Raw genomic sequence first — 12,062 nt, forward strand, 5'->3', positions numbered from 1 at the left:
AAATTTATGATGTAGGTTTTGTTAACAACGTAGTCATCATGAAATGAAAATCTGTGTTACTATAGCAGTCATTAATTATCTGAGCCCCACTATATAACACTAAAGTTTATATTTACAAAAAATTATAATTAGAAGAAGTCGACTTAAAATAACAAAAATACAAGAATCATATTCAAATCCATAAACTGTCCAGAGTAAGTAGCAGAGGGTAAGATGTTGGAGCATCATTCATGAGAATGGCGCCTATTTATTCGCCAAGAAGCACTGACATCACGTGACCTCTATACATGAGCCATGACACACTCATGATCTGCTGGTTCATTGCGCATCAATAGGCTAAGAAAAAGGCGTAACTTGAAGCTCCTGGGCCCCAATGTAAAATATTTCTAACAGGCCCCCCACCTACCATGTGCCATGTATAATACTGGTGTCTTGTTATGTAGCCTCTTGGCTCCCCCAGTCACCAGGGCCCCGGGTTGACTGCTATTTCTGCACACCCTCAGCTCATTGGCTAAGATATAATATGTATATATAATAGAAATATATACATTTCTCAGAGCATCACACTGCCTCCTCTGGCTTGTTTTCTTCCCATAATGCATCCTGGTGCCATCTCTTCCCCTGGTTAGTGAAGCACATGTACCCAGACGACCCCACATAATGTAAAAGAAATTGTGATTCATCAGACCAGATCATCTTCTTCCATAGCTAAATGGCCTAGTTCTCATGCTTATGTGCCCATTGTAGGCGGTTTCCGCGGTGGACAGGGGTCAGCATGGAGACTCAGACCGGTCTGCTGCTACACAGTCCCAAATGCAGGGAGCTGTAATGTACTGTTTGTTCGGACACCTTTCTATCATAACCAGCATTAAATTTTTCAGCAATTTGTGCTATAGTAACTCTCCTGGGGAAACGGACTCGACAGACTAGCCTTCACTCCCAACATGCATCAATAAGCCTTGGGAGCTCATGAACCTGTCAACGATTCACTGGTTGTACTTCCCTGGACCACTTTTGGTAGATACTAACCACTGCATAGCGGGATCATCCCACAGGACCTGCCATTTTGGAGATGCTTTGACCCAGTTGTCCAGCCAACACAATTTGGCCCTTGTCAAAGTCACCCAGATCCTTCCATTTGCCCATTTTTCCTGCTTTCCAAAACATCAACTTCAAGAACTCACTGCTGCCTAATATATCTCACCCCTTGACAGGCACCATTTTAATGACATAATCAATGTGGTTACCGTCCCCTGTCAGTGGTTTTCATATTATGGCTGATCGGTGTATATGTAGTTATAGTATATACATAGTTACTTACGCTAAAACAAGACACATATCCATAAAGTTTACAATTTTTAAGATCAATTCTGTATCATCGTTTTTAACTGTAGAAATATGTTATAGCAATGATGGCCCACTTCTGCCAACTCACAGTCAACTCTAGTTGAATGTGTATAATGAATGCAGAAAATGATAGAAACCACAAGCATCTAATCAGGAGTCACATTTTGTACCGACCTCCTCCAATGGTATCATCATACTCCGTTATCTCCTCTGTTAACAACAGTGGTAACCACAGATCTTCTGTAGTACTGGTTATTTGAGTACCATACTAAATTGTTTGACATAGTGGTCTTTGCTTGGTTCTAAAAATAAGGTCGATGGAGTAGGCAAAAATGTGGATGGTTCCTTGAGGTCCTGAAGGCTTCTTGAGCTAAGACCTTTCCCTCGTATACAATCACTTCTTTGTATTGTAGATGGTGGCTTCATGAAATAACAGCACCGCAATTGCAGACTTACCGAAGGAATGATCATTGGGTGGCTTTAAGAATTGTCTACTTTCTGTCCAAGGCTAAGACTAAGTTGCCCATAGCACCAAGGCTCTATGTGCGGGCTATGAGTAAATGGTCTTTATATATAAATTAACATTATACATTTAATATATTTAAAGAGAATGCTTATAAGAAAAGTGGGAGAATAATATAATTCAACCGGTTCGAAATCCAAGCAAGAAGAAATATTTTACAAGATGCTGCATGTATTGTCTTTTTTAATGAGGTGTCCTTGGAAAAGCTTGAAGAAATGTTTGCCAGTACCTTATTGTGATTTAATTTCCCCGTGCATAAAATGGTTGGCTGGTACACACAATCCGATTAAACTCTTTCTCCTGTCAATGAATCATAACAAATGGATGAAGTTCACTGGTTATTTTGTCCATATATCCCAGCTTTCTTTTATTCTTAAGACTGATTTTTTATTTTTTTGAGATGATACTCATCCATCATCAGCATTTTAACGCCTCATCGCTGGCGGAAAAGTGTGTGTGTGTGTGTGTGTGTGTGTGGGGGGGGGGGTAACAGTAACTTGTATCTGAGCTGGGGCACTGAAGGGGTTAATGAGAGACATTTCACTGAGTCTGTCAGTTTTGGTGTGCTCTACTTGGCTGCCCTTCACTTCCATTCCATTTGAAGCTCTGTAATCCCCTATTTGGTTTAGTTCCACATGATTTCTTGTTTGCACATGCTGAGGTACCAATGGGACAAGAGTAAATTATACAAAATAATAAAGACTTTGCTTGCTCTAATAACTTTGATAATTACTTATACCTGACATTAGTGGCAAAAGTATATTCCTGTTTGAAAAATGAAGCTACGGTAGAGGCTTGTATATATATTATTTCAGGCAAGCCATCGTAATTCTTCCTATCTCTTCCATCTTTTTGGATTTTAACAACACTGGACAATGCCTTCTACTACTGAGCTTGGCTCCTTAAACGTAACCCCCCCCCAAAAAAAAAAAACAACAACATGGTAAATATAGGTTCTTGAGTTGTCTTGTCCTGTTAAAAATGTTATCCATTTGTTTCTTATGTTGGCCATGCACTTTATAGAAAATGTATCAGGACGTGTACATTTCAATGTGATCGCTGGGAATCTAAAGTGTATGAGGGGCTTCTGTCTGTCCCTCTGATTATAGATGTCAAGATAAGGAGGATGTTGTATCATACTTGATCCTTCTTTGCCACAGAAGATAAGCTTGTGCAGACACTATACCCATTATTTAAGATGGTGTAGGGCCAGGTGCATGTTGCGTCGCAGAATAGATAGTAAGAAGACAGGAGTGGTGGCAAAACACGTATTTACCTTCATACCGGTGGTAGATGTCATACACAAGGCCACAGCTAACAATTACAAGTCTTCTCAGTAGCCACTTAAGAGGCACAGTCTTAAATAGAACGGTTCAGGCAGGCAAATAATAGCTGGCTTGCTGTATACTTGTTGCAGACAGGGCCAAGGGCACTGCTCCTCTCTCCCTCCTACACAGACTTGTTACTTCATGTACATTAGCTGCACTCTGAACACTGGTGGGCTCCCTGCTGTTTTATACACTTAGCTCTAACCCCAGCGCTAATCTCCACCACAGAGCTAAGCTCCATCCCCAAATGGCACTTGGGTCAGGCATCTCGATAGAACAAGCAAGTCAGCCATTCCCTGCCGGAACTGCAAGGGAATAGAGTCAAAACTACATCACAGCACTGCAGCACAACTCTATACACAGTGCAACATACATAGTGGCCGGACTGACAACTTCTCCAATGCGGTCATAAAAGTGGCCGGACTGACCACTGACTGGATGTCACCTAGTAGGGAAAAGACACAAAACCAACATATAGCAACAGACAACAGCTCATCTTAAAGTACCTATCATACTTGCATATTATTTACAATAACACGGAAGGCCTAAAATACAATGAAAGATGTAAAGTTTTACCTTAGGGATTTCTTCCCCACACTTTACAGTCAGGATAGATAGCTGTAAGCCAAAGGCAAGTTACATGCGTAGATACCGGGGGCACCATAGCAAAGATAAAACTGAGGCCATTTTCAGGTGCTGTTTGACAACACCTCAATCATAACCACCTGCATCCTGGAGCCACAATCCCACTTTCATGAATCAACTACAGTTTCCACTTCCTTGCTAAATGTGGAGACCACTTTCCAGTGCAGGTTCTTAGCACCCTTTAAAATCTGTGTGAGACCAACCTAGAATGCGCCTCCTGTTCCCAGGGTCCTCAAGCTGCATGGGGGCGCCCTGCTGACAACTCTATCTCATTTTTTAATGAGATTTAGGCATATTGGTTTCAAGAAAAGTTGGATGACAGCCTATACTGCTATCATTTCACGGACCACATAGTATTTTACCCAGATTTTACAGACCCCTGAATGGAAAATTTACCTCGTTATGCTTGTGATTACCCTGTGGACACTGTAATGCTGTATTGGATGTAATGGATGTATTGTTTGTCTAAGGAAAAAAGTTAGAGGTCCAGCACACGATATGATGTGAAAAAATACAAAACTGTTTATTTAAGTCAAAATTAAAACAAGAAATTAAAAAATCCCGAGAGATTTTGTTTTAATTTTGACTTAAATAAACAGTTTTGTATTTTTTCACATCATATCGTGTGCTGGACCTATAACTTTTTTCCTTGGATTTCGACCTACTCCCGACGTAGATCTCTTGCCCATGCGCCGAATAATCATGGAATGTGGCGTCTTTACTTTGAATGTGTAAAGGATCTGCCAGGCACTACGTCTGTGGATACTCCCAGGATTAATCAATCGACACCTGAGGCCGGACCTCTTAGACTGACTCCGGCTCCCACCAATCAGGGTGGCAGGCTCAGGAGTAGGAGAGCCTATCGCGGCCTGGTCAGTCGGAGTTAGCTCCGCCCCCTGTCCATTTATACCTGCCGTTTTCTCTTCCTCATTGCTTGTGATTCTTCCTGGTTTCCTGGCCCTGCTATAGCCTTGCTCCAGCCTGCTTCTGCCTTGCTTCAGCCTTGCTACAGCTTCCGCTTATCCTGCTTCGCTCTGACCCCGGACTGCTTCCTGCTCCTTGCTCTGCGTTCGTATACTTGGTGACATCCTGATTCTGTCTGGCTCGTTGACCACTCTGGTTTCCTCACGGTGTTCCGTTGATGCTTGTCATCCCCACAATAGAAGCAGAGACCATTCTTCCTGCGGAACTCTCTACGTTGTCGGGGGGACACGGAGGCCCCGAGTTGCATAGGTACCTCCGAGTCTTCCGTGGAAGTGCGAGGAGACGGGACCTCGGGGGGAATCACAGGGAAGTCAGAGGGGAAAACACTGAAACGTTCAAGCTGTCGTTCCCTGAGACGTCGGTCAAGTCGTACTGCTAAGGCCATAACCTGGTCTAGGGAGTCAGAAGAGGGGTAGCTAACAAGCAGATCCTTCAGGGCGTTAGATAAGCCTAACCTAAACTGGCACCTTAGGGCAGGGTCATTCCACCGAGAAGCTACGCACCACTTTCTAAAGTCAGAACAGTATTCCTCAACAGGTCTCCTACCCTGACGTAAGGTCACCAGCTGACTCTCGGCCTAGGCAGTCCTGTCAGTCTCGTCGTAAATGAGTCCGAGGGCAGAGAAAAAACGATCAACGGAGGAAAGTTCAGGGGCGTCAGGAGCCAAGGAGAAGGCCCTTCATTCCCCTCGCCGAATTTTCCCTGAATAACCGGGTCAGTAACTCGTCAGGGGTCTCCCCGTTTTTCTGTAATTTCGGGTTTAATCCACGGTTCTCCTCCGTTTCTCCTGGTAGTTCCAATAATCCCGAGGTAGAGGTCGTTCATCGGGAACTGTGCACAGTCTGGGCCCAGGTTCAGAAGAACCTAGAGGCGTCCCAGAGCGTACAAAAGATTCAGGCTGATAGAAGACGTTCTGCTAACCCCCAGTTTGTCGTCGGGGATCTAGTGTGGTTGTTGTCTAGGAACTTGCGCCTTAAGGTCCCGTCCAGGAAGTTTGCTCCCCAATTTATTGGGCCTTATAAGGTCATTGAAGTCCTCAACCCTGTATCCTTCCGTCTGGAGCTGCCCCCATCCTTTCGCATACACGACGTCTTTCATGCCTCCCTCCTTAAACGCTGCTCCCCGTCCTGGTCCCCCTCGAGGAAACCTCCTGTTCCCATTTTCACCACTGAGGGGGTGGAATTCGAGGTGGCCAAGATTGTGGACAGTAGGATGATCCAGGGCTCCCTCCAGTACCTGGTCCATTGGAGAGGATACGGGCCGGAGGAGAGGACTTGGGTACCTGCTCGAGATGTTCACGCTGGGGTATTGGTCAGGAAGTTCCACCTTCTCTTACCCACTAAACCAGGTCCTCTTAGTAAGTGTCCGGTGGCCCCTCATAAAAGGGGGGGTACTGTAAAGGATCTGCCAGGCACTACGTCTGTGGATACTCCCAGGATTAATCAATCGACACCTGAGGCCGGACCTCTTAGACTGACTCCGGCTCCCACCAATCAGGGTGGCAGGCTCAGGAGTAGGAGAGCCTATAGCGGCCTGGTCAGTCGGAGTTAGCTCCGCCCCCTGTCCATTTATACCTGCGGTTTTCTCTTCCTCATTGCTTGTGATTCTTCCTGGTTTCCTGGCCCTGCTACAGCCTTGCTCCAGCCTGCTTCTGCCTTGCTTCAGCCTTGCTACAGCTTCCGCTTATCCTGCTTCGCTCTGACCCCGGACTGCTTCCTGCTCCTTGCTCTGCGTTCGTATACTTGGTGACATCCTGATTCTGTCTGGCTCGTTGACCACTCTGGTTTCCTCACGGTGTTCCGTGGGCTACTGCCCCTTCCCTTGCTTGTTCCCTGTTTGTATTCCCTTGCACTTAGTCAGCGTAGGGACCGCCGCCCAGTTGTACCCCGTCGCCTAGGGCGGGTCGTTGCAAGTAGGCAGGGACAGGGCGGTGGGTAGATTAGGGCTCACTTATCCCCTCCTTCCTGCCATAACAGAATGAGTGGTGAGCTGGCCAATTTTTCTTGTATATTTTTTACTTGCATATTGGTTGTCTATCAGCATTAAAAGAGTTGTCCTGTTTCAGCAAATTAATGTTATTTTTTGTATAATTAAAGTTATACCATTTTCCAATATATTGTTTTCAAGATCTCTGTTTGTTGTTATTCAATAGAAACATTAATTGTTTACTTCCAGTGGATACAATCCTGTCCATGGTCATGTGATGGACACACAGGTGCTGGGATCTTTAGAAGATGTGCACCTGTGTGTCTATCACATGACCATGGACAGAACTTTAAGCACTGGACGTAAACAATGAATGTTCCTACTGATAAAAGCAAGCAGAGATCTTGAAAACCATGAAGAATTATCAAAGAAAGTATATTGGAAAATGATCTAACTTTTTGTTATAGAAAAAAAAATAACAACACTAATATTTTGAAATTAATCTCTTTAATATAATTTTTGGCAGAGGGACAAAAGGCAGCAAATTAGGGTTTTACATTTAATTTTTAGTTTGTTTTTTTTGTTTATTTTAGGAGGAAAGGATGATGGTAAGAAATGTTGCTGATGTGACTTTTAGGTCACTAGAAAGATGTAGAAAATGTCACCTATGTTTCATGTCTTGAAATACTTCCAGATATCTCTATCCCAACTGGCACTGCCCACAGGCTGCCATGGAACAAAATATTAAATGTAATCTGTCTCGAGGTACAGACGCTCCAGTGTCACTTAATGTGACATGGAGAAGGTCTCAGATTTAAATCTGATATTACAGCAGCTACTTATTATAGATGCAGCTCGTTTTAAAATCAACAGGTTCAAATTAGAAAGATGAGCAAAGTCTTTCACAATCAAAAGGGAATTATCGCCTTAGAAGAAGAACAGAGATGCGCTAACAAGTTTTGATTTAGCTGAAATTAACAAGATCCCCATTTAGCTGATTTAAGTTCACACAGTTTGTCTCTTCCTCAAAGGGAAATTATTTGCGGCAGCTTGTGATCCATGCACACGTTCACAATATACTCAGCTTACTCTTTATTATTCAAGCTAAAGGCATCCATTTCTGGATTTACTTGCATTTAATGACCCTGCAAGTACAACAGTTTCATGGAAAACTCAAGGCTCCACTCAGATTCAGCAGACCCAGATTTTAAAGAGACAGCATTTTAAATAAAAGTGATTAGAAAAATCACTGCCTTTATGGTATGTTCACACCAGTCGGATTTACTACGGAAAAATAAGCAGCAAATCAAACCCCGATTCCGCCAACAGTCGGCACCAAATTGTGTTTCATCCGGATTTGCCTTTCAAATAACAGAAAAGGGCATAAAAAAAAGACTATACTCTCCTCCCCTGGTCTTTCATAGCGACACATCCCTATTCCCCCGGCAGGTCTCTGTGCTGCCGGTCTTCTTGGATGATATTTTCTCCCATGTAACCGGTGCAGCCTGTGATTTACCGCAGCGGTCACATGGGGCGTAACGTCATCCCAGGAGGCCGGCTGCACAGAAACAGCCTTGGCTGCAGTGAGGTATTGCTACAGGGGAGGTGAGTATTATTTTAAAGAAGCAAATATTTTTTTCCCTACTACGATTTGTGCTTCGAATTTGCAGCTTTTCTGCCACAAAAATCCCAGAATTTCACTTTCCTATTAAAAACAATGAGGAAAATCAGTAACAAATATGCTTTTCTATGTATTTGGAGAAATAGTTACAGAATCATATGATAAATAAATGATATATTACGTGACGGTGTTCACCCTTGTTCACGTCTTTTAGAATACAGGATTTATTAACTGATTGATCAATCATGTCACCTGACAAGCTATGCTAAATCGGATTGATCAGAGCCCTCACTGCGGCTCCAGCCTTTAGACTCATTCAGACGCAAGGAGACACTAAAAAAAGCAAAAGATCTAATTTACATAAATGTCCACAGGGAAATACATCATAAACTAATACTAATTACACCTCAGAAATTGGTAACAGATACACTTTCAACTTCAGGAAAATATTACACACTTGTAGCGGCGCTTCACCGTATTACAGCCTTCTCCTATTGAAGTGAATGGGAGAAGACTGTAATATTGTGAACCACCGCTACAAGTGTATCTGCAATTCACAATCTGAGCAGTAAAGGAAAAGAAGGGGAAGCAGCGATCGTACGAGCACTGCGGCCACTTCAAAACAGCTGATCGGTGGGGGGGGGCCAGAAGTCGGACCCCGACCGATCAGATATTGATAGCCTATCCTGAGGATAGACCATCAATTTTTTGGGGTTCCTCAGACATTGTTCTAGTACTCAAATGGTCAGTCCTCCCATGAAGGTACCGTAATTCTGTCTCTTATGGTATTATCCCTTTGCATACACCAAGTTATCAAATATATTAAATTTTGTAAATTATAACTTTTAGAAAAAAAATTTAATTTTTTTTATTTTTTCACAGCGTACCTAACCTTTCAGGTGACTTTTTGGAATAAGCTGTCATATGTATGTACATAAGAATTAGCACTTTTTCTGGCAAATATGAGTTGTATTCTGCATTTTTTTAAACAGTTTTCCACTCTGCATGCTTTATCTCTAACTCTTAGTTGTCTCTGAACTAGTGGGTGGAACCTAACTGCTATCATGTCTCCTATTCCCTTCAGACATAGAAGAGGAGAATCCTTCTCTCCTATATCTATCACATAAATGTAGAAGTTGTAGTAGCTGGGAGATTATACAGCAGTAATGAGCAGTATAGCTGTAAATCTAGCACTGGGGTTAGATATAACACTTGCTAGAAGTTGCAGTAGCATCTACCTCTCTCTCACTCTGCTCCTGCACTCTACCCCTCCCCACTCCATAGACTTCTAAGGACAGCTGTAGTCTTATAATTAGAGAGTGAATCATTTTTCTCTAATAAGAATTATTACATCGTTTCTTATATTTGCTTGTACTATTGAAGCATGAGAAGTGCGGTGTCTATATATTTTACTATACAAAATCTTTTAAGTATGACAGTAAGAAACAGAGACAAGTGGGGTTTGAGTGTTGCCCTTTTCTCAGTGTCAAATTTGTCTTGAGCTAAAGACTATCGCTTTAGTAAAAAAAAACTAACAATTTTGGTCAGAGTCATGAAGCTCTACCAGTCCCCAAAGTTTAATTTACCTGAATAGTGCGGTTGCAGGGCTCGTTTACAGTCCCATTCTAGGCCGCAGCTGAAACCTGTGCAGTGCTGTCCTGGGCCACTTCTGAGTCAGTATAGGAAATGTATTGAAACAGAATCACATCATTTTACAATGACTACTCCCCTGCAGGACACCAGTGATGATGAGGCTTGGACTATATTAACATGTATAAATCTCTCATCCATCATTCAGGCTCCATATGGCCCCATTGTTTATGTCCCCGTCTACCCCTTTAACTCTTCTTAGCAATGCAAGTACACTACCTACAAGAAGAACATTGGGCTGGTGACCACTATTCTTCCTGCAAATCTGTTGTAGGCTAATCAAAATGGTGAATCTTACGGGCCATACCAATCCACTTGTTCAAACTGTGTTATTTGTAGAATATTTCTAGGGGCCCGTTGTATATAAGATTCCAAATATATTAACTTTAAATCTCACCGTCATGACATATCAGCAAAACATAAAGTATCTATTACAGTTTCCCTAATTGGAATATCCTATTGATAATCCTGGCTCAGTAGGCTAATAACTATACCTATCTATGGGGTACGGAAATGTCCATTTCAGCAGCAAACCTAGAGAATCAGCCTCATATCATTTTTCTCAAAACAAGATTTATTGAAGATCTGTCTGTGAAAATCAGTGTGGTGTGGAGCGCTTTACTTATAGATTAAATTACTGAGTCGTGCCCAGCTACATTTTTCATTACAAAAATATTGGCTCAGAGAGTTTGACCTCATAATCTCTGAATTTTAAACAATACATAACAACGGGAACTAAAACAATATTTTTATGGAACCAAAAGTCATTGTGAACCTTGGAGAACATGGGGAGCAGCATGGCATCAATCATTATTTGTACAGGGAAATCATTAAGAATTTGAGTGTTGAATAATAATTAGCAGCAACGAACATTTCATTCTTGCAGTTTGTAATGTTATTTATGCGATAATCCTACAAAAATGTTGTGATTTACCAGACTGAGATTTTTTGAAGGACTCTGTGAGAAAAAAAATTGTGGCATGACCTAACACACGCTGTATTATGTGTGGTTTTTATCAGACAGCACTAGTTTTTCTCAGGTGCTCGAAATAGGGTCCCAACCCAGTTGCAGATAGAAAGAATTGTATTCGGCACACTCTTGGAATATTTAACGTAAATTTATTTAAATGTTTTACATTTTTTCATAATGCCAGTGGCTACATGTGCAACGTTTCGGTCGTGAGACCTTCGTCGGGCACTGAGCCGTACTGGGGACTGGTTTAGCGATTTTGCTGGCGTTGAATTAGTAATGGCGGCTTGAGCGCCACTAAGAGCGGTAAGCCGCCATTACTAATTTAGCGCCAGCAAAATCGCTAAACCAGTCCACAGTACGGCTCAGTGCCCGACGAAGGTTTCACAACCGAAACGTTGCACATGTAGCCACTGGCATTACGAAAAAATTGAAATAAATTTACGTTAAATATTCCAAGAGTGTGCCGAATACAATTCTTTCTATCTGCTCGCTGTATTATGGCATTGCTTCTAGGAGAGAATACGGTGCCTCTATACTACAGCTTATAGTGCCGTCTGTGCAGTAATGTTGCAAAGTGCACACAGAACTGCCATATCAATAAGGCCTAAAGAAATTACATAACGATAGGTCTGGATGAAAAGGATTTATGTGGGGACCGAATATTATTAGCGGTGTACTCACTGCAGTATGTGAGTACACTCGGTAATATACATTCTGGTCCCCCTTCGTGCTGATTGAGATTTTAATAGATTTTTACAGTGCTTGCGGGGGACCGGAAGTCTAGTGGCACAGTCTAACTTCATAACGACATGACTCTTTGTCATGTGACCGGCCCCGCTGTACGCTATGTAATCACTGTACTACTGCTACTGCAGTAAATAGAGTACAGCGGGGCCGGTCACATGACGAAGAGTCGTGTCGTTATGAAGTTAGACTGTGCCACTAGACTTCCGGTCCCCCGCAAGCACTGTAAAAATCTATCAAAATCTCATAATCAGTGTGACGGGGACCGGAATGTACTCACTGAGTGTACTTACATACTGCAGTGAGTACACCGCTAATATT

The sequence above is a fragment of the Rhinoderma darwinii genome, chromosome 11, assembly GCF_050947455.1.
Source record: "Rhinoderma darwinii isolate aRhiDar2 chromosome 11, aRhiDar2.hap1, whole genome shotgun sequence".
NCBI classification, from domain to species: domain Eukaryota; kingdom Metazoa; phylum Chordata; class Amphibia; order Anura; family Rhinodermatidae; genus Rhinoderma; species Rhinoderma darwinii.